Here is an 18,968-nt window from a genome sequence, read left to right on the forward strand (position 1 = left end):
CCTCACACCTGTCTGGTTTTCACCAGGACTCTATGCTACCTACCTCCTCACTGGACATGGCTCCTTCCAGAAAAAACTACATGACTTCAGAATTTCAGACTCACCCCGCTGCCACTGTGGAGAGGATCAGACGTGGGAGCACCTTGCCCACAGCTGTGAAATCTACGAGGACTTCAGGAGGATCCTAATAACAAAACTACGCTTCAACTACCAAAATCAAAAACACCTCACCCTACAGAATGAAGAAACTTACCGAGCTCTGACTCAATTTGCAATGGACTTATTTACCAGGCAGAAAGCGCTACCACCACCTTAGTATCCGAATCAATAGGTCATAACAACCATGACTGCCAATTGTTGCTACGCATCATTGAGCCATGGATGCTAACGCCTTGGACCAACTTGCACAAGACTTGACCAGCAGTGCAATAAAAGACAGGGTCCGCACATACCTTGACAAATTCCTCATCATTGATTTCTGGACAAACTTCTCTCGACCAGATGTGACACATTTCATCAAGAAGAGGCCTAGCATCGATCCCTGGACTTGACCATCAATCTTGGACTCCGGTTTTGACCACCCCCACTGTTCGTTCTGATGGACTACTGGACCAGCCTTCAGTCTGGATGCGACACAGACTCACCAAATGGAGCCCCAATGACGGCACCTGAACTAGACCTTACTGAACATGACCCATCCACCATAGCAGCACTCACACTGCTGGATTTCCAGCAAGTTGTCGGCTCCAACTAACTGGCCGTGCTAGCTGTACCTACCCTGAACTTGCGGAGTATATCTCTCTCTCATTTTTATTTTATTTTTTATTTTTTTATTTTTTATTATTTTTTTTTTTCGGCTTCTTTCTTCTGTTTCCTGCCATCCGTTCTTTTACCCCCCCCCCTATTTTTCTCTTACAGAATGATTTTTTTTTTCACTCCTCTCTCTGTGAGGCACTGGGCATGCCACACTGTCATCAGGGGCCATCTTCCCTATTGGCCCCTTTCTTCTGTTTCCTACCCTCCAGTCTTCTGCCTTCCTCCCTTACTTTTCTCTTGCACAACGTTTTTTTTTTTTTTTTTTTTATTTAGTTTATATATATATATATATATATATATATATGTGTGCGTGTGTGTGTATATACATATATTTATATATACACACACACGCATTCCCCACAGGTCTAAATCTAAAAACATCAAAATTACTGCCCGACCTATTTGGCCCTAGAACAAGTTATCAGCGAACAACCCTGCGCTCTGTTAAAATTACAACCGTTGCTCAAGAAACAGCGATCATCTCATTCTCAAATCTGGTCATAGCCACTGATATCCCAGGAAAGTAGGTGGCAGGACCCGCCAGAGTACTCTAGCTACAGTGGTACACCCGGTCAGCCTCCCCGTGGCATGGTGTGATAACGTCGGGTCCCACTAGGGGCTCGGCGGCTAATAGACCGGAGGAACAAAGGGCACAACACAATATACAGCACATGACCCCCACACACTTCAAATCTCTGGCCCCGATACAATGTACACCCGCGGAGATGGGAGAAATCCCAGGAGCCGTTAGACACTAACATATCTTATACCTTATACCTTATAATCCCGGTTTGAATCCATACTGTTTTGGTGATTCTAGGTTTGCAGCTTTGTAGTGGCTCATAATTCTTTTATGCAACAGCCTTTCGTATAGTTTACTCAGGGTAGTCAGTAAAGCGATCGGTCGGTAGGAATCCGGTTGTTCCGGTGGCTTGTTAGGGTTCTTCAGGATGAGTTTCAGATTTGTGGTTTTCCAGGAGGTCGGAAATTTCCCCGCTTGCAGGCAGCAGTTTAGAAATTTGAGCAGGAAGCCAGGTATGTTTTCCACAGCTTTTTTGATCAGCTCCGGCTCCAGGAGGTCCGGTCCCGGGCATTTCCTATTTCACATCTTTGATGCGGCATTTTGTAGCTCCTCCATGGTGAAGGGCGGCTCCATTTGTTGCGATGTGTATGCCTCGTTCGCTTGGGAGATTTCTTCTTGCTTGTCACTGAGAAGACCACCAGAGGGCTGCCTTACTAGTCGGACGTGCTGATCAACGCTAAAGAAAAATGTGCTTAAATATGCGTTTTAATTATAGTTATTGCCATAAAAAGTGTTCTCAACTAAAGAAGTCAACTAGTGGACTCTCACGGTAAGAAATTTTTTAAATTTCAACTGGGAATTTAGCAGGCTATTTGCGTTTTCATCTATATCCTTTGTTTGCGAGACCGCAGTGGTCACCATGTGGCTGGCAGCAAGGATATAGAGAGGCGCCAATATAAAGCGGCGGCCACGTAAATACCCTGCATTTGACTGGGGAGGTGCCCCAACTTGTGCTAAACCCGAGCTGCAAGAGCGTTCCATCATCTGTGCTGAATTACCGTTACTGTGCTAGTGAAACATGTATTTTTTGTCTTCCCCCCCCCTCTGCAATAGACATACCGTGAACAGAATGGATCTTAGCAAATATACGTGTAGTGCAAAAACTGATGTCACCAATGTTATCGGCGCCAAGAAAAACCCCCAGAGAAATTAACCCCGTTTTCCTAGGGCCACTTATATACTAGGCTGTTTCCCCCCCCTATACTGCCAGTGGGGGAGAGCCCGAATCTTCGCCTGCAGATCACACGGCAACAAATATACCCACGGACTAGTGGTTTATATCCTCCAACAGCTCTCAGAGCCCTCAAACAAAATAACGCGTCTAGACCTCACTAATCCGGATAACTTCGAAAATCCGAAATGGATACAAACATGATGGGAGAACCACACGAAAAAGATTGTGACTCTGACTGTGAACAAGTTAACCCTGAACACCAATTCCATACTGAAGAAGTTAAACCGACACCTTTGGCTAAAAGAAAAAATAAAAATCAAATAGTCTCTAATTCGGACAGAGCAACTAGAAGCCAGAGCCAACCAAAGGACGCTCATGATGATCCTGGCGCCCTACAACCAGGAAAACAAGTTGAAACCAAGCCGAAGGATTCCCCCCTGGACTCTGCACTCCCAGAGGGATCCCCCTTGGATCAAGCACGCACTCTCAAGACAGCCCTAGAAGACCTATTTAGGGACCAGAGCAACAGAATCTCAGCAGGTCTCAGAGGCCAAATTGCTACTTTATGGAATAAAATGGAGTCCGTTTTATTCCAAACATACTTAGAATCTGAAATAGCCACAGCTAAACTGCAGGCTTATAAGGAAGGAGAAGCAAAAAATATGCCACAGCGCACTCCCTCCTATGCAGATGCGCTGAGGATACCGACTCAGTGTGACCACACAGCCACCCAACCAATACAAGCCAAGGAGAAATCCACCACTCGGCGACCTAACATTGTAGTGTTGAGACCCCTTAATAAAGTGGACAAACATTCTAGTGAAGGCATTAAGCAGGCAATAATTAATAAACTCTTCGATGACCTAAGGACCACGAAAATAAAATCGGTACGAAAGACAAGGAATCCAGGTGTAGTCATCGAAACAGAGACCACAGAGGAAATAAACGAAATAATAGCCAACCCCAAGATAGCAACCCTGGGACTCAGAGCGGAACCCCCAAGAAGGAAGGGGCCCTCCATCCTTATATACGACCTTGATAAGGATATCAAACCCGAGGAAGTCGCAAGAGAATTGTTTGATAGAAATCTGTCCAAACATTTGCCAGATCAAAATCTAAATGATCATGTGATACCCAAGCACACCATCAAGACCAAGTCCTCGAGCACAGTCAACTGGTCGGTAGAACTGAGCCCGCTGGCTTGGCAAATACTTATAAATCAGACTAGAGTTTATATATATTGGAGCGGCCACCGATTCCGCGAACATGTGGCTATCATCAAATGCTACAACTGCTGCAAGTTCGTACACACATCGCACACATGCTCCCAGGCTGTGCGAACCTGCGGCCACTGCGCTGGCAAGGGCCACAACTTCACCGACTGCCCAAATAAGAGCACAGACGCCGTTTGTGCAAACTGCAAAAGTCAGAAAATGGATGCCTCCCATTCCCTCAGAGACAGCATGTGTCCCATATACCAAAAATACAAGAGCTTGACCCAATCCAGAACAGATTATGGCACCACACCATAAACAATTCAACACTAAAGTAATCAAATTCTTCCAGCTAAACGCTCATAGAACCAGGGCAGTGGCCGACCAGGTCGGGATGAAAGCCGACGACGAAAATATAGATATCATCATACTCCAAGAACCATACGCAGCCGCCAATCAAGTAAGGGGATACCCCCTACAATACAAGATCATACAACCTGAAAATGAAATCCCCTCGGCCGCTATTGTGGTCTGAAACCCAGATATAACAGCTACCAGGATCACTCACCTCTGCACGGCCTGGGCAGTCTGTGCGCATCTTATCTCAGCACTGGAGCCTTCTACGTCGTAGCCCTTTATTGCCGCCCTGGAGAAGACATAACGATGGCTACAAGGTACCTAGAACATGTAACAAATATCCTCCCTGACCAGAAACTAATAATAGGAGCAGACGTGAACTGCAGGTCACCAGCTTGGTACAGCCATACCCCGGACAGACAGGGGACAAGGAATGGGCAGCGCCTGGAGGAATTCCTAGCAACATCAACGATAACAGTGCTAAACCAACCTAATCAACTACCGACTTACTGCAACCTACGATGGGAATCAACCATCGATGTCTCCCTAGCCACTAGAAACATTGCTGGCAATATAACAGACTGGACGGTTCAGGATGCCTGGACAACGTCCGACCACAGGGTCCTGACCTTCCAACTCAACAGAGACCATCAGAGACAATATCCTGAGAGAAAAATGCTGCAGAGATATGCGGTGAACACTGCAAACTGGAACCAATTCAGAGACACCCTAATAGCAGAAAAAGATACACAGCAAGCTGCAATTCAAACAATCCAAGACCCTGACCAACTCCAAAAAATAATCACAGCGATCATTACTAAAGCAGCGAATGCTGCCATAAAACGAAGAAAACCTGCCTCAGGTGCTGTACCATGGTGGAGTCCGGAGCTCCAGAGGCTCCGAAGAGAAGTCCAGGACAAACGAAAAGCATTCCAGAGAGCCAGACGCTCCTGGCCTGCCCCTGAAGTGGATGCACTACGGGAAATCTACAAAGAGGCCAGAAACCAGTACACCTCGCTCATACGCAGAAGTAAACAACTCTCGTGGGAAAATCTGGTCGCAACCACTGGCAACACTGACCCCTGGGGGGTGGTCTACAAAGTAACCACTAATAAACTTCCCAGGGGAGAGGTAATTTCAACCACCATAACACCACAGGGAGATGCTACCAATTCTTGGGAGGCATCTGTTAACAATATTTTGGATGCAACCTTCCACCCTCATGTAGACCCACAGACACCCCAACAAATCAAGATGTGCACAGAGAATGACGACTACCGAACAGAAGACAGGGAACCGGATTTCACAATAGAGGAACTACAAGCGGCTGCGCACCTTATTAAAAGTAAGAAATGTCTGGGTCCGGACCTCTTGGAGCCCGAAATCATCAGGAAGGTGGTGGAGATAGCCCCTGACATGCTACAGAACCTCTTCAATCTATGTCTCCAAACTGGAACCTATCCGAAGGACTGGAAAAAAGCAAATATTAAACTCATAATTAAAAACCCTACAAAACCACCAGACCAACCAACTTCCTACAGACCAATAGCCCTACTAACAGTCTGCAGTAAACTCTTGGAACGACTCCTGTTAACCAGAATACAGGCTCACTACCTACAGGCAAACCTAATGTCCCCAAACCAGTACGGCTTTAGACCCGGAACGTCGACTGTAGATGCCCTGAAGAACGTCCTTGCACGTGCAGCTGCCACAGAAAACAAATATTTCCTGGCTATCTCTATCGACTTTGCTGGGGCGTTCGACACCCTTTGGTGGCCGAGCATCCTGGCCCGGCTCCCGGGGAGTGGGATGCCAGGCAACCTCTATCGAGTAATCCAAAGCTACCTCTCCAGTAGACTCATCATGGTGAATGCTCCATATAAAATACTCACCAGAAAAATCAACAGAGGCTGTCCACAAGGCTCCGTTTTAGGACCTACGTTATGGAACATCGTTTTGGATGAATTCCTAAATACCGATATTGGAGAGGCGTCTTCACAAGCCTTTGCAGACGACCTCATCCTGATGATAGAGGGAAACAGCAGAATCCAGCTGGAAAGAAAGGCAAATCATGCCCTTAAAATCCTACAAGAATGGACCAATATCCACTTCCTTAGGATCTCAGCAACCAAAACGGACTCCATTCTCCTCAAGGGTGCCCTAGATTACAGGAGACCCCCACAGATTAAGATTGATGGTATCACATTACGACTGTCCAAGGAACTTAGATACCTGGGAGTAATACTGGACCCCACTCTCTGCTTCCAGGCACACTTGAAATACATCCGTAAGAAGATACGGGGATATACAGCCCTTGTTACCAGAGTCGCAAAAAGGGATTGGGGATTGAAAAAGAAGACCCTCAAGCTGTTTTACAAAGCCGCCTTCCTGCCCATAGCTACCTATGCTTCCGGAGCTTGGTACCCCAAAGTCACCATGGCTGTAAATCGCAGAATCCTCGACTCTATCCATAGAGCCATGCTGCTCGCTATAACCCGGCCTGCAGAACAGTTAGCACCCACGCGCTGCAGGTGCTGGCGGGAACCCTACCTTTAGACCTCGAAGTAGCTAAATGTGGAGTATTATATGAACTCTCCAAGGGAAGAGCCTGCACCTTCGCCGGCTTCGACGCAGATCCTACCACAAATCGTTTGACTGAGAAAAAGAGACTTGCAAATCATCTCATGCAAACCTGGCAAACCAGATGGGAGAATTCCCCAAAGGGAGAAGTCACCAAACGATTCTTCCCCAACGTTGGAAAACTCTATCCAATGGCTCCAGCTTGGTTCACGCCGGGACTCCACGCGACCTTCCTGCTAACAGGACATGGTGCCTTTAAGGCTAAACTTACAGCCCTGGCATTACAGATGACCCTACTTGCTGCTGTGGAGAGCTGGAGAGCTGGCACCACCTCATGCATGAATGCCAGCTTTATGATGACCTCCGCTGCCAACTCATCACTCGGATCACTTTTTTGCCCAGAGATAGAGAACAACACCTCCTGGATGGGAGACAGGAATATATTGCCTTCTCAAAGTTCGCTGAAGCCCTGTACAGAAGAAGACGGGACCTGAATGCACATTAGCCACATAATGGCTAGAAGCCAAAATGTGCATAACACCAAAGATGGACTACTAAGCAACCATGAAGATAGACAAAAAATCTGAATGAAGGACGAATAGCAGCTGTTCTGGCGGCCTGAGCCAAGCACTAGCCTGGCTCTCCTTTAATATCCCTTCCTGGCAGGAGGACGAGATGACCAGTCGCCTCGCCCCCTGCTACCCCACCTTTCCTTCTGGTGAGGCATGGGCATGCCTCACTGACCACCTGGGGGAATCTCTTCTGTGTCCCCCATACTTCTGCCTTTTCCCCCCAACCTTCTTCCTCCCCTCCCCCACTCTATCTATACACAACGCGAGCGCCCTACACACTAAATTTAATCTAGCAAAAAAATAATCTTCGCCCAGTCTCGGCCTAATTATCCTACGCAATGCCCTACTCCTGCCATATGAATGCATGCACACGTGCTGTATGCAAACATCCAAAGTAATTACGATTGCATGGATGCGTATATATTATGTATCACTGTTGTGTATATGTGCATATATGTGTATGTGTACATAAGTTTTTTTTTTTTTTTTTTTTTTAGGTCCTAGCTGCCGAAATCTCAGGAAATTAAGCGGCAGGACCTGCCAGAGTAAATCTTAGTCTACTGGTGTTTCCTGGTCTGCCTCCACGGGGCGAAGGTGGGGCAACGCTGGGCTCCAGCAGGGGTCCAGCGGCTAAATGACCAGATGAACAACGGTACACGACATTACACAGGTACAATACCCACACACTTTTAAACCTCTGGCATTCCCAGGAAACTGGTACACCCACAAAGAAAGCAACGCGGAGATGGGGGAAACCCCTGGGGCCGCATGACAACAATATACCTTACACCTTACACCTTACCTTGTCACTGAGATTGTCTGGGGGTTCTAGAATGATTGTATTAAGGATGTTATTAATTGAATCATCCCATGTTTTAGTGAGGGATCCTTGGGGCGTTTTTGTTGCCGTCGTTATTTCCCCCCCCTGGAGAGCTTATTTGTGGTTATTTTGTATACAACCCCCCCAGGGGTCCTCATTTCCTGTCGCAGAGACTAGTCGCTCCCAGGAGGCTTTCTTATTTTTCTTTATTTTTTCAGTGTAGGCATTACGTAGCTGTTGGTATTGATGCCTTAGATAGGCTACCTCTGCCGGTGGCCAGGTTCTCCGCGCCTTCTGGTATTCTTTTCTCTTTATTTGAACTTGCTTTCGCAGTCTTTGTAACTCCGGGGTCCACCACGGCATGGCTCCTACGGAGGGTGTCTTCCTTTTCATCGCCATTTCCGCTGCAGTGGTTATAATGTGGGTGACTTTCTCCTGCATCCTGTCTACGTTTTCCATGCTGTCACTCTCCCATCCGGTCAATTCCTCTTGTGCTTGGCGGATGCCCCGCGAGTAAGTAGAATACCACGGGTGCACAGCGTTCGATAAAAACTAAGTGCTTTTTGTGATACAAAAACTTTTGGTAGGAACTACTATCAATTTTAGTTTAATTCAGTGTTGTGTAAAGTGGTGATACTTAAGGGCCCTCACATCCACGATTGTGCGGGGTGGGCGGCCAGGCGGAGCCTGGTCGGCTGAGAAGGGCCTTGTTGTTGGTAAACAACTAAAAGACAGAATAGTGTAGTGTGGGATTAAGAAAAGGTTTCTCACGCATTTCCGGTCCCTTTTGGACGCGGGAATTTGGACTTTCTTGAAACCGATATCTGGAACTTGTTGTTATAATTACGACATTCTCTTTGTTATAATTTTTTGTGTTGTTTGTTATTGTGTAGTGTTGGTATGGCTGCGCAACCTGAGGGTATCAGGCTGCCTGGAGATGTGATGGATGTGTCTCAGCCAGTGGAGGGGGCTTCCTCTCCTGGCGGAGAGGTCTCTTTCCAAGATTGAGGTCTCTTTCCGTGCGGTTGGAAAGGTTGCCAAGTATTGAAAATGATGGAGCAGGGACTTCGGTCCAAGAAGCAAGGGGAGACCTGAAGAACTGGTGAGCGTAGATACAGCACAGCGCTCTGCAAAGAAACGTCTTAGGGTTGAAAGTGAGGAGGACGAGGATGAAATTGATGAAGCCTTCGCCGACATCACGCTAGTAAGAAAGCAGCTCCGTGACTTCATGTTTAAAGACTCTAACAAAATTAACCGGGCTGCCATGAACTGCATATTGGATATGTGGGACTCATTGGAATCCAAAGTGATAAAGACGCATATGGAAAATCGGGTCTTGCGTGTTAAATTGCATGAGAGACGTTGTTTGTCAGGTGAACCAAACATTTGCTGAAGTAGTGAAAAGAAGTGAAGGAGTAGTAGAGAAGCTAGCAAAGGAGCGACATGCCGTTTTCATAAAGGCAAACTCTGATCACCTTAAAACTAGTGAGGAAGTTCACAACGAGGTGATTAAGCATGTAAGACCTGAATTAAAAGATGTAAAAGTTCGGGCACTCCGGACCATTAGAGACCAGGGAGTTGTCTTGGAGGTTGACTCCAAGAGCGACTTGGATAAAGTTATGAAATGTGAAATGATTAAGACTAGGGGAATGAAGATAGAAGTGCCTCGGAAGCTAGGCTGCCGTATAATAGTGTATGATGTTGACGGAAGTATCGAAAAGGAAGAGTTTTTAGATCAGTTATATCAGAAGAATGTGTGTGATTTACAGATTGGCAAAGATCAGTTCATTCAGGATACCTATGTTAGATCAGTGGCGAAGGTCTTCGACAGGGATGTTAAAAACTGGATAATAGAGGTTCCTGAGGTAATCAGAAGATTCTTGGTGGAGAGGGGCCGAGCATACATCAATTGGAGTTCACATCGTGTAAAGGATATTGTTTTTATTACTAAGTGTTTCAAATGTTTGGCCTTCGGACATGTGTCCAGAAATTGCAAGGCTAGACTTACCTGTGGGCATTGTGCTGGTGAGGGTCACCTCTTCAAAGATTGTCCTCGGCACAAAGACGAAGCTAAATGTGCTAATTGTAAACGTGTAGGTGGGAGGGCTGACCATTCAGTTAGAAGTAAGGAATGTCCTGAGTTCAAGAAGTTTATGGAGCAAGTAAAAAAGAAACCTGTTATTGGGTAGTACACCCGGAAACAGTGTATTTTCGAAATTAAAAATATTTCAGGTTAATGGTCAGCGTTCCTACCAGGTTGCATTGCAACTGGCTGAGAGGACAAGAAGAGAATTGTGTGACCTTCTCCTAGTGCAGGAGCCCTATAGAGTGGGTAATTTTGTGAGGGGATATCCTTTAGACTATAAGGTGGCGCAATATGATACTGATTGCCAGGCGGCTGTTGTGGTGTGTAATCCGGACCTGGTAGTCACTCAAATACATGGGCTTACGTTCACACATGGAGTGTGTAGGCTGCCACCAAGATCAGAAATCGCAAATGCCCAGGACTGGACATGATCGAACCAGAGATCTTGAAGAAAACTGCAGAATTTGCACCGCACTTTCTACTTACTCTCTACAACAGGTGCCTGGAAACAGACAAATTCCCCACAGCATGGAAAACAGCAAACACCAAGTTGTTACTTAAAAATCCTAACAAAAAACCGGACTGCCCAGAGTCATATAGACCTATTGCACTGCTCTCAGTGGTCAGCAAACTATATGAGAGACTGCTGCACAAGCGAATCAAAAACCACTATGAGAGGACAAACCTGGCGGCTAGGAATCAGTTCGGATTTAAGCCGGGTTCCTCCACAGTGGATGCACTTGGAAACCTGCTTCGGAAGGCACAGGAATGCAGAAAAAAATACCTACTAGTCATTTCAATTGATTTTGCTGGGGCGTTCGACTCACTATGGTGGCCGAGAGTCCTAGCCAGACTAAGGGTGGCTGCAGTCCCTATCAACCTATACAAGGTAATGGAGGACTACCTATCTTGCAGGAAAGTAGGAATAAATGCCAACTACGAAAAAGTCACAAGATCTGTATACAGTGGCTGCCCGCAGGGGTCTGTCTTGGGGCCACTCCTTTGGAATATGGTTTTCGACGAGCTCCTGAACCTGGACCTGGGGCTGATCGGAGCCCAGGCCTTTGCAGACGACCTTATTCTTACCATTGAGGCTGACTCAAGAGCCCAATTGGAAACTACCGCAAATCAAGCTCTGCAGAAAATACAAAATTGGGCTACAAGAAACCAGTTAAAAATTTCACCGACGAAAACCACATCTATTCTACTAAAAGGAACCCTGCAAATACGGCGTCCACCCCAAATTAAAATAGAAGGTGTGACCATTAAACTTGCCAACCAAATGAAATATCTAGGAGTTATCCTAGACAAAAACTTATCCTTTCAACCTCACCTACAATATATAAGGACGAAGATAAGACGTTACTCGGCACTGGTGGCGAGGGTTACGAGAAAAGACTGGGGATTAAAAAAAACAGCACTAATGTTGTATTATAAGGCACCCTTCATCCCTGCGATAACTTATGCTGCTGCAGTGTGGTACAGCAAAACGACGCTTGCAGTCAATAGGAGAACTCTGGATACGATACAAAGGACCATTTTACTAACAACCACACGAGCATGCAGAACAGTAAGTACACCAGCGTTGCAGGTGCTTGCTGGAGCGCTCCCCCTCGATTTGGAGACTGTAAAAGCTGGCTTGCTCTTCCTGTATGCCAGGGAGGTTGCTGCCACCTTCCAGGATTTCATAATTGACCCAGCGAGTAGTACAAAAACAGAAAAAGTCCGATTACAGGCTTACCTACTTCGGGTGTGGCAACAAAGATGGACCGATACAACAAAAGGAGAAATCACAAGAAAATTCCTTCCCAACCTCAGCAAAATATATCCCAAGCAACCAGCCTGGTACTTTCCGGGGAAGCATTTGACTTCGCTCCTTACTGGTCATGGTCCCTTTAAGGAGAAGCTGCTTGGGTTCTGCCTTGTTGACGACCCCAACTGCACATGTGGGGAGATCGAGAACTGGAACCACTTGGTCTACGACTGCCCAGAATACGAAGATCTCAGAGGCATCCTGATCACAAAGATACACTACCTTCCGAAAGGACTGGAATCCCGCTTCATTGACACAGAAGAGGAATACAGAGCACTTTCTCAATATGCGCAGGACCTCTTCGAGAGGAGAAAACTGCTAATTACCATAAATCGTGTCTGAAGAAAGATCACCACAAGTTAAACTGTACAAGACCATAAAATACTATCCAACAGAGTTACTACAGAGAAAAACCTTGAGACAAGTGAGTGAAAAACACAAGGACGGAGCTTACCCCATGAGCGACTGGACTGAAATCGACTCAATATTGAAGAAAAGAGACTTAACGCAGCACATCTGCCAAACGCCATTTGGCGACTTGAAGAGGGCACCCTAGCCTTCTTCATCTTTAATACCTATATCCCCGGTGGGGGGGAGAGACGGTCTTACTGTCTCATCCCCTTCTCGCCATTCCCACTTTCCCTTCTGGTGGGGCATGGGCGTGCCCCACTGTGACTTGGAGTTGCCTCCTCTCTCGACTCCATACTTCTGTCTTTTCCCCCCCAGACTTCAGTCTCCCCACCCACTCTACCTGCACATACGCAAGCGAATGCCCTACACATCGGAATTGATTTAATCATCTCCAAATTACGTTTTATGCCCATACACTCGGCGTTTCAAAAGTTTAGCGTTATTCCCCATAGAATTTACCAAAAAAAAATTAAAAAATATATATATACAGGGTGTTTCAGTTAAACGTTTCAGAACTTCTAAGAGGGGTAGGGTACATCCTGACAACTCGAAATCATATAGCAATGTGGGGTCGGAAATGCTTTCCTGAAGCGGTGTTGTACACAGAAGCACCATAAAGAAAAGAGACCGTAAGTGAGAAATCGTTTTAATAATACATGAAAAGAAGCAAAAGGTACATGGATTAAAGTAAGTGTTCGAAGTTTCTTCCACGGGCTACAATGCACGCCTCATATCTCCGACGCATGGACATCCGAACATTCTGGAATACTCCAGGCGAATTTCGAATTTCTTCGGCAGCTACTGCGATTCTTGCAACCAGCTCCTCAGCATTGTCAACAGGGGTGTCATAAACTAGCGATTTCATATGACCGTGAAAATTCCTTCACAAGGGAAGGAATTTTCAACACGCATAACGACCATATCTGGGCGGTCGAGAACCCGCATGCAATACGACGTCGTGCAGCACAGATTCGATTTTCGGTCAATGTATGGGCCGGTATTATGGGAGATCACCTCATCGGACCTTACCTGTTACCGTGTCGTCTAACCGGACCTATCTACTTGATCTTTCTGCAGCAAGTATTGCCACAACTTTTGAGAGATGAACAGATTTCTGCATCGACGCAACAGACAATGTGGTTCCAACACGATGGAGCCCCTGCCCATTATAGCGGAGATGTTCGTAACTACCTGGATGTCACATTTGGTCAACAGTGGATCGGACGTGGTGGTCCCGTGCGTTGGCCTGCTCGGTCACCCGACCTATCATGTCTTGATTTTTATTTCTGGGGTCATATGAAATCGTAAGTTTATGACACCCCTGTTGACAATGCCGAGGAGCTGGTTGCAAGAGTCGCAGTAGCTGCCGAAGAAATTCGAAATTCGCCTGGAGTATTCCAGAATGTTCGGATGTCCATGCGTCGGAGATGTGAGGCGTGCATTGTAGCCCGTGGAAGAAACTTCGAACACTTACTTTAATCCATGTACCTTTTGCTTCTTTTCATGTATTATTAAAACGATTTCTCACTTACGGTCTCTTTTCTTTTTATGGTGCTTCTGTGTACAACACCGCTTCAGGAAAGCATTTCCGACCCCACATTGCTATATGATTTCGAGTTGTCAGGATGTACCCTACCCCTCTTAGAAGTTCTGAAACGTTTAACTGAAACACCCTCTATATATATATATATATCTTAGTTTATTTTTTAACTTTCTTTTCCTCTTTTTTTTTTTTTTTTTAGGTCCTAGCCGCCGAAATCTCAGGAAATTAAGCGGCAGGACCTGCCAGAGTAAATCTTAGTCTACTGGTGTTTCCTGGTCTGCCTCCACGGGGCGAAAGTGGGGCAACGTTGGGCCTCAGTAGGGGTCCAGCGGCTAAACGACCAGATGAACAACGGTACATGACATTACACATATACAATATCCATACACTTTTAAATCTCTGGCATTTCCCAGCGAACTGGTTCACTCACAATGAAAGCAATGCAGAGATGGGGGAAACCCCTGGTGCCGTTTGACCCTAAACACACTTTACACTTTACACTTTACATGGAGTGTGTGTAGAAGTGACTGGTAAACCTGGCAAGTTTTATGTAGTTAGCTTATACTGCCAGTTCCGAGATGTACCGGATATATACCTTGAGTACGTGGCAAAAGTATGTCGTGTCCTAAAAGGGAAGAAAATAATTTTTGGAATAGATGCCAATGCAAAATCAAGAACATGGCACAGTTTGGAGGGTGATGCCAGAGGTGCTCTTTTTGAAGAATGCTTTGTGGCCTGTCGCCTGGGGGTTGCGAATTGCCCACGATTCCCAAGTACATTCAGTACGGTTAATGGTCAGTCGAATATTGATGTTACTGTGGGTACGGCTAACGTCGTATCTATGATTCAAAGATGGTGTGTTTGGGAGGACTGGACGACGAGCGACCATCGGGTGATAGGCTTCGAGGTGGTCGCTCATGAGAGAGGACTATTAAAAGAGGCACCTGGCATACTAATTAGAAAGTCCGTTAACTGGGATAAGTTTAATAAAAGTATTCAGGAGTGGCTAGCAGGAAAGGAGAGCACGTTTGCTAACAGCAATGCCGAAGCTAAGGCATAGTTTGTAACTCGTATGCTGAGAGGGGCTTCATGTAGCTCAATGTCTAGAAGAAAAAAGATTGCTCGAGCTGTTCCCTGGTGGAGTGAAGACCTGGAGTGTTTGAGGAGGCAGGTAAATGCTATGAGAAGGCGGGCTCAAAGAGCTAGGGACTCGGGGTCGGAGTTGGCAAATACCTATTGGGCAAGGTATCGGAGAACAAGAAATAGGTATGTGGGAGATATTAGAAAAGCAAAGCAGAAAGCATGGGAGGACTTTGTTAAAGTTGTGGGAAACAAAGACCCATGGGGACTCCCTTATAAAATAATGATGGGGCGTGTTCGGGTAGCTACGGTTGCTCACTCCATTGCGGTAGAAGATGCCGAGACTTTGACTTGGGAAGAGTCTATGACCCAAATTTTGAGTTCTTTGTTTCCGAATGACTCTCCGCGGGATGATTCACCAATCCAGGGTCTGGTGAGAGCGGAAAATGTGGCATATATTAGTCAAGAGGTGGAGGAATAATTTAGTCTTGAAGAACTTAAGTTGGCACTGCAGCAATCAAAAGCTGGGAAAGCGCCCGGTGGAGATGAAGTCTTCATGGAGGTGCTGAAAAAGATAGGAGAAACACATGCCTGGTTGCTGCTCGCAGGTTATAATGCCTGTCTAAGTGAGGGAATTTTCCCTAGTTGCTGGAAGACTGCAACCCTGAGATTATTGCTGAAGCATCCTGACAAAGATACCAAAGATCCAAAGTCCTTATAGGCCAATTGCCCTCTTATCGGTTTTGGGCAAGACCTTTGAGAGGCTGCTGGTGGGTAGAATTATGCGGAGATACGTTGGACAAGGGCTAGTATCGTCTAGACAGTATGGCTTTACTAAGGGTAAAGCTACAGAGGATGCGGTCTCTCAAATGCTTGATATTGTGCAATGTAGTCCGAGGAAATATGTGTTAGGAGTCTTTGTTGACTTCAGGGGCGCCTTTGACTCTCTCTGGTGGGAGAGTATACTGGCACGATTAAGAAAGATTACTTGTCCAATGAATTTATATAGACTGATGCGGAGCTATTTCTCTGATCGGACAGTTGTTGTAAAGAATAGATACTCTTCTGTTGATCGGAGGGTGGAGAGGGGAGCACCACAAGGCTCAATTTTTGGGCCTGTGGTGTGGAACCTGGTCCTCGACGACATTCTTGATGATGACTGGGAAGATGTGGAGATTTTGGCTTACGCAGATGATGTGTTGTTGTTGATCCAAGGTGATGCCCGCTTGGTTCTAGAAAATAGGGCTGAGTGGGCCTTGAGCAAATTGAGTGATTGGGCAGACTCAAATAAGTTGAGCATTTCAATGGAAAAAACAGTATGTATGCTCCTGAAAGGGAAGCTTAGTGCTAGTAGAAATCCTACGGTGAGTGTCGGAGGGCGCTCGTTAAGCTATTGTACGCAAGTAAAATACCTCGGCATGATGATAGATGAGAAACTTAGTTTTGTCCCACATGCCAGGTACCTGAGAGAAAAGGTGAAGAAAGTATATGGTAGAATTAGGAAAGTAGTACATCAAGAATGGGGTTTAAGAGGAAGAGCTCTTAAATTAATGTATGATTGCGTGTATAAGGGGATCATTACTTATGGATGTGGTGCCTGGGGCGGTGCCTTGACTCATGCATTCGTTAAGAGACGCTTGTTTACATCACAGAGACTGGCGATCCTGGCGCTTACCACAGCTTGTAAGACTGTTTCCACTGATGCATTGCAGGTTCTGTCGGGGAAACTCCCAATTGACCTGGTTGTGGCGCAGAGATTTCTGTTGTATAAGACCAAAAGAGGGGTCCCGGCTGAACTTCTTGGCATGCAGGCTTGTCCAGATGCGAGTAAAGTTTATGGTCGAGCTGACCTTGGATCAGAAAGGAAACGATAGGATATGCAGATAGTTAGGATCTGGCAAGCACGGTGGACACGGTCAGTAGTTGGCAGAGTTACATATAAATTTCTCCCAGACGTTGTGGCTCAGAGGACGAACAAGGGATGGCCTATGCTTGGGCTGTATCCGGCAATGGTTGTAATAGGGCATGGTCTTAGGGCTCGTTTGGCTCGATTAGGGTTATGTGAGAGCGGCAGCTGTAGTTGTGGTGAGGAGGAGGAGACAAGCGAGCATTTGTTACTGTGGTGCCCTCAGTATGAGGGTCTTCGTAGAAGACTGAGAATGGTAATGGGTGGAAATGTGGAAATGAAAAGTCGGGAAAATTATATTGCGTTTTTGCAGTATGTTGCTGAAGTTTTTAGAGTAAGACTTTAAAGTTTTTAAATTTTCAAAGTTTGTGTTATATTGTAGATGGGTTGTGTCACTATGTTGTGATGGATGTAAATAGGTTGGAGATGTTTTAATTAATTTATTGCTGTGCTTGGTTATGTATATAATGTATATATTGTAGATTTATCTAAAACGGAGTTTTATGTCTAGATTTTAATATGAGAATGGTCCTTAACGGAAGATTGGTGTGTTGCTAAGAGATAGTAGAGGACCTACCTCCACGCGGTAGGGATGGAAACACATGCCTTATGGTCAACTGTGTTGACTGAGGTATGTGGCTAAAGGTCCATGATGTGCTAAGTTTTTAAGTTTTAGAGAAACATGTTGATGAGCTTTAGCTCATGAAACATTTTAGAAGTATATGATGATGTGCTTTGCGGATCAATTGTTCTCGAAAGAGCTCCCAGTTTGCCTTTTTGATGGCGAACCTGCTCGCCATGTATTTGCCATTTGTTGGTCTTGGCATCGTTCTCTTGATATTGAAGGTGATTGTGCGGTGATCCGATGTGGTCCAGGCATTTTGCACAGTCCAATCGGTCACATGAGCTTCTATGTTTCTTGTGGTTAGCGTGATGTCTATGGTTGATTCCCATAGGGTGTTGCAGTATGTCGGTAGATTGAAGGGTTGATTCTTTACAGTGAAGATAGAATTTGCTAGGAACTCCTCAAGCTTCTGTCCATTCCTGGTACCTCGTCGGTCCGGTGTAGTACTGTGCCAGACAGGGGAGCGGCAGTTTACATCGGCGCCGATTACGACTCTTTGTCCTGCTAGGGTTTCTTGCACCGTTTGTAGGTAAGTGATAGCGAAATCTATTTCTATTCCGGGTCTGCAGTACAGCGAGATCATATACATGCTGCCAACAGAGCTAATAATATGGGCACATGCTGCCCATGGCGTACAGAGTTGTGGTATTTTTGTCGTGGTTATCTCCGGGTTCCGTACTACTACCGCCGCCCTTGGAGTGTCTTCGCTGCATTGTACAATTTTATATCGGAGCGGATAGCCCCTGACTTGCCCTGTGTGAGTGTAGGGCTCCTCTATCAGGATAACATCTGCGTTAGCCTCATCAGCGCTTTGCCGTACTTGGTCGGCCACTGCTCTGGCCCGCTGCGCGTTTATTTGGTGCACCACAAGGATTCCGTTATTAAATTTCTTATAGTGTATCCCCATAATTGATTCGTGACTGGTATGAACTCTTAGCTTTCTGGTAGGTTGGGCAGTTTGTGTCGCGTGTGGAATGGGCATGATCTAACCTCAGGGATTTGCAGTTGGTGCAGATGGGATCTTTTTCTTTCTTCGGGCAGCTGCTGTAATTGTGGCCCATTTCAGAGCAGTGGCCACATGTTGCTTCTTTTTGGGTGCAAGTGTGTGTTGTGTGGCCGTACTTGCAGCATCGGAAGCACCTTGGTACATCCACACGTTCTCTAAATCTATGATTGCTCCACTCTATGTATATGGTGTTTTGCATTCGTAGGATCTGCCATGCTTCGGGGGCCAGCTCTACCACCCAGTTGCAGTTTCCACTATTTCTAGATTTTGTTCTGTACTTGGGTATAATCAGCTGTTTTTCATCCTTGTCAGGTAATGGGTTTAGGAGGTTTTTCCTATATATCTCTTCCCTTACTCTTCCAGATGTCATATCCTGGTCAAT

The sequence above is a fragment of the Mastigoproctus giganteus genome, chromosome 8, assembly GCF_048544385.1.
Source record: "Mastigoproctus giganteus isolate SK-2022 chromosome 8, ASM4854438v1, whole genome shotgun sequence".
Classification (NCBI taxonomy): Eukaryota; Metazoa; Arthropoda; class Arachnida; order Uropygi; family Thelyphonidae; genus Mastigoproctus; species Mastigoproctus giganteus.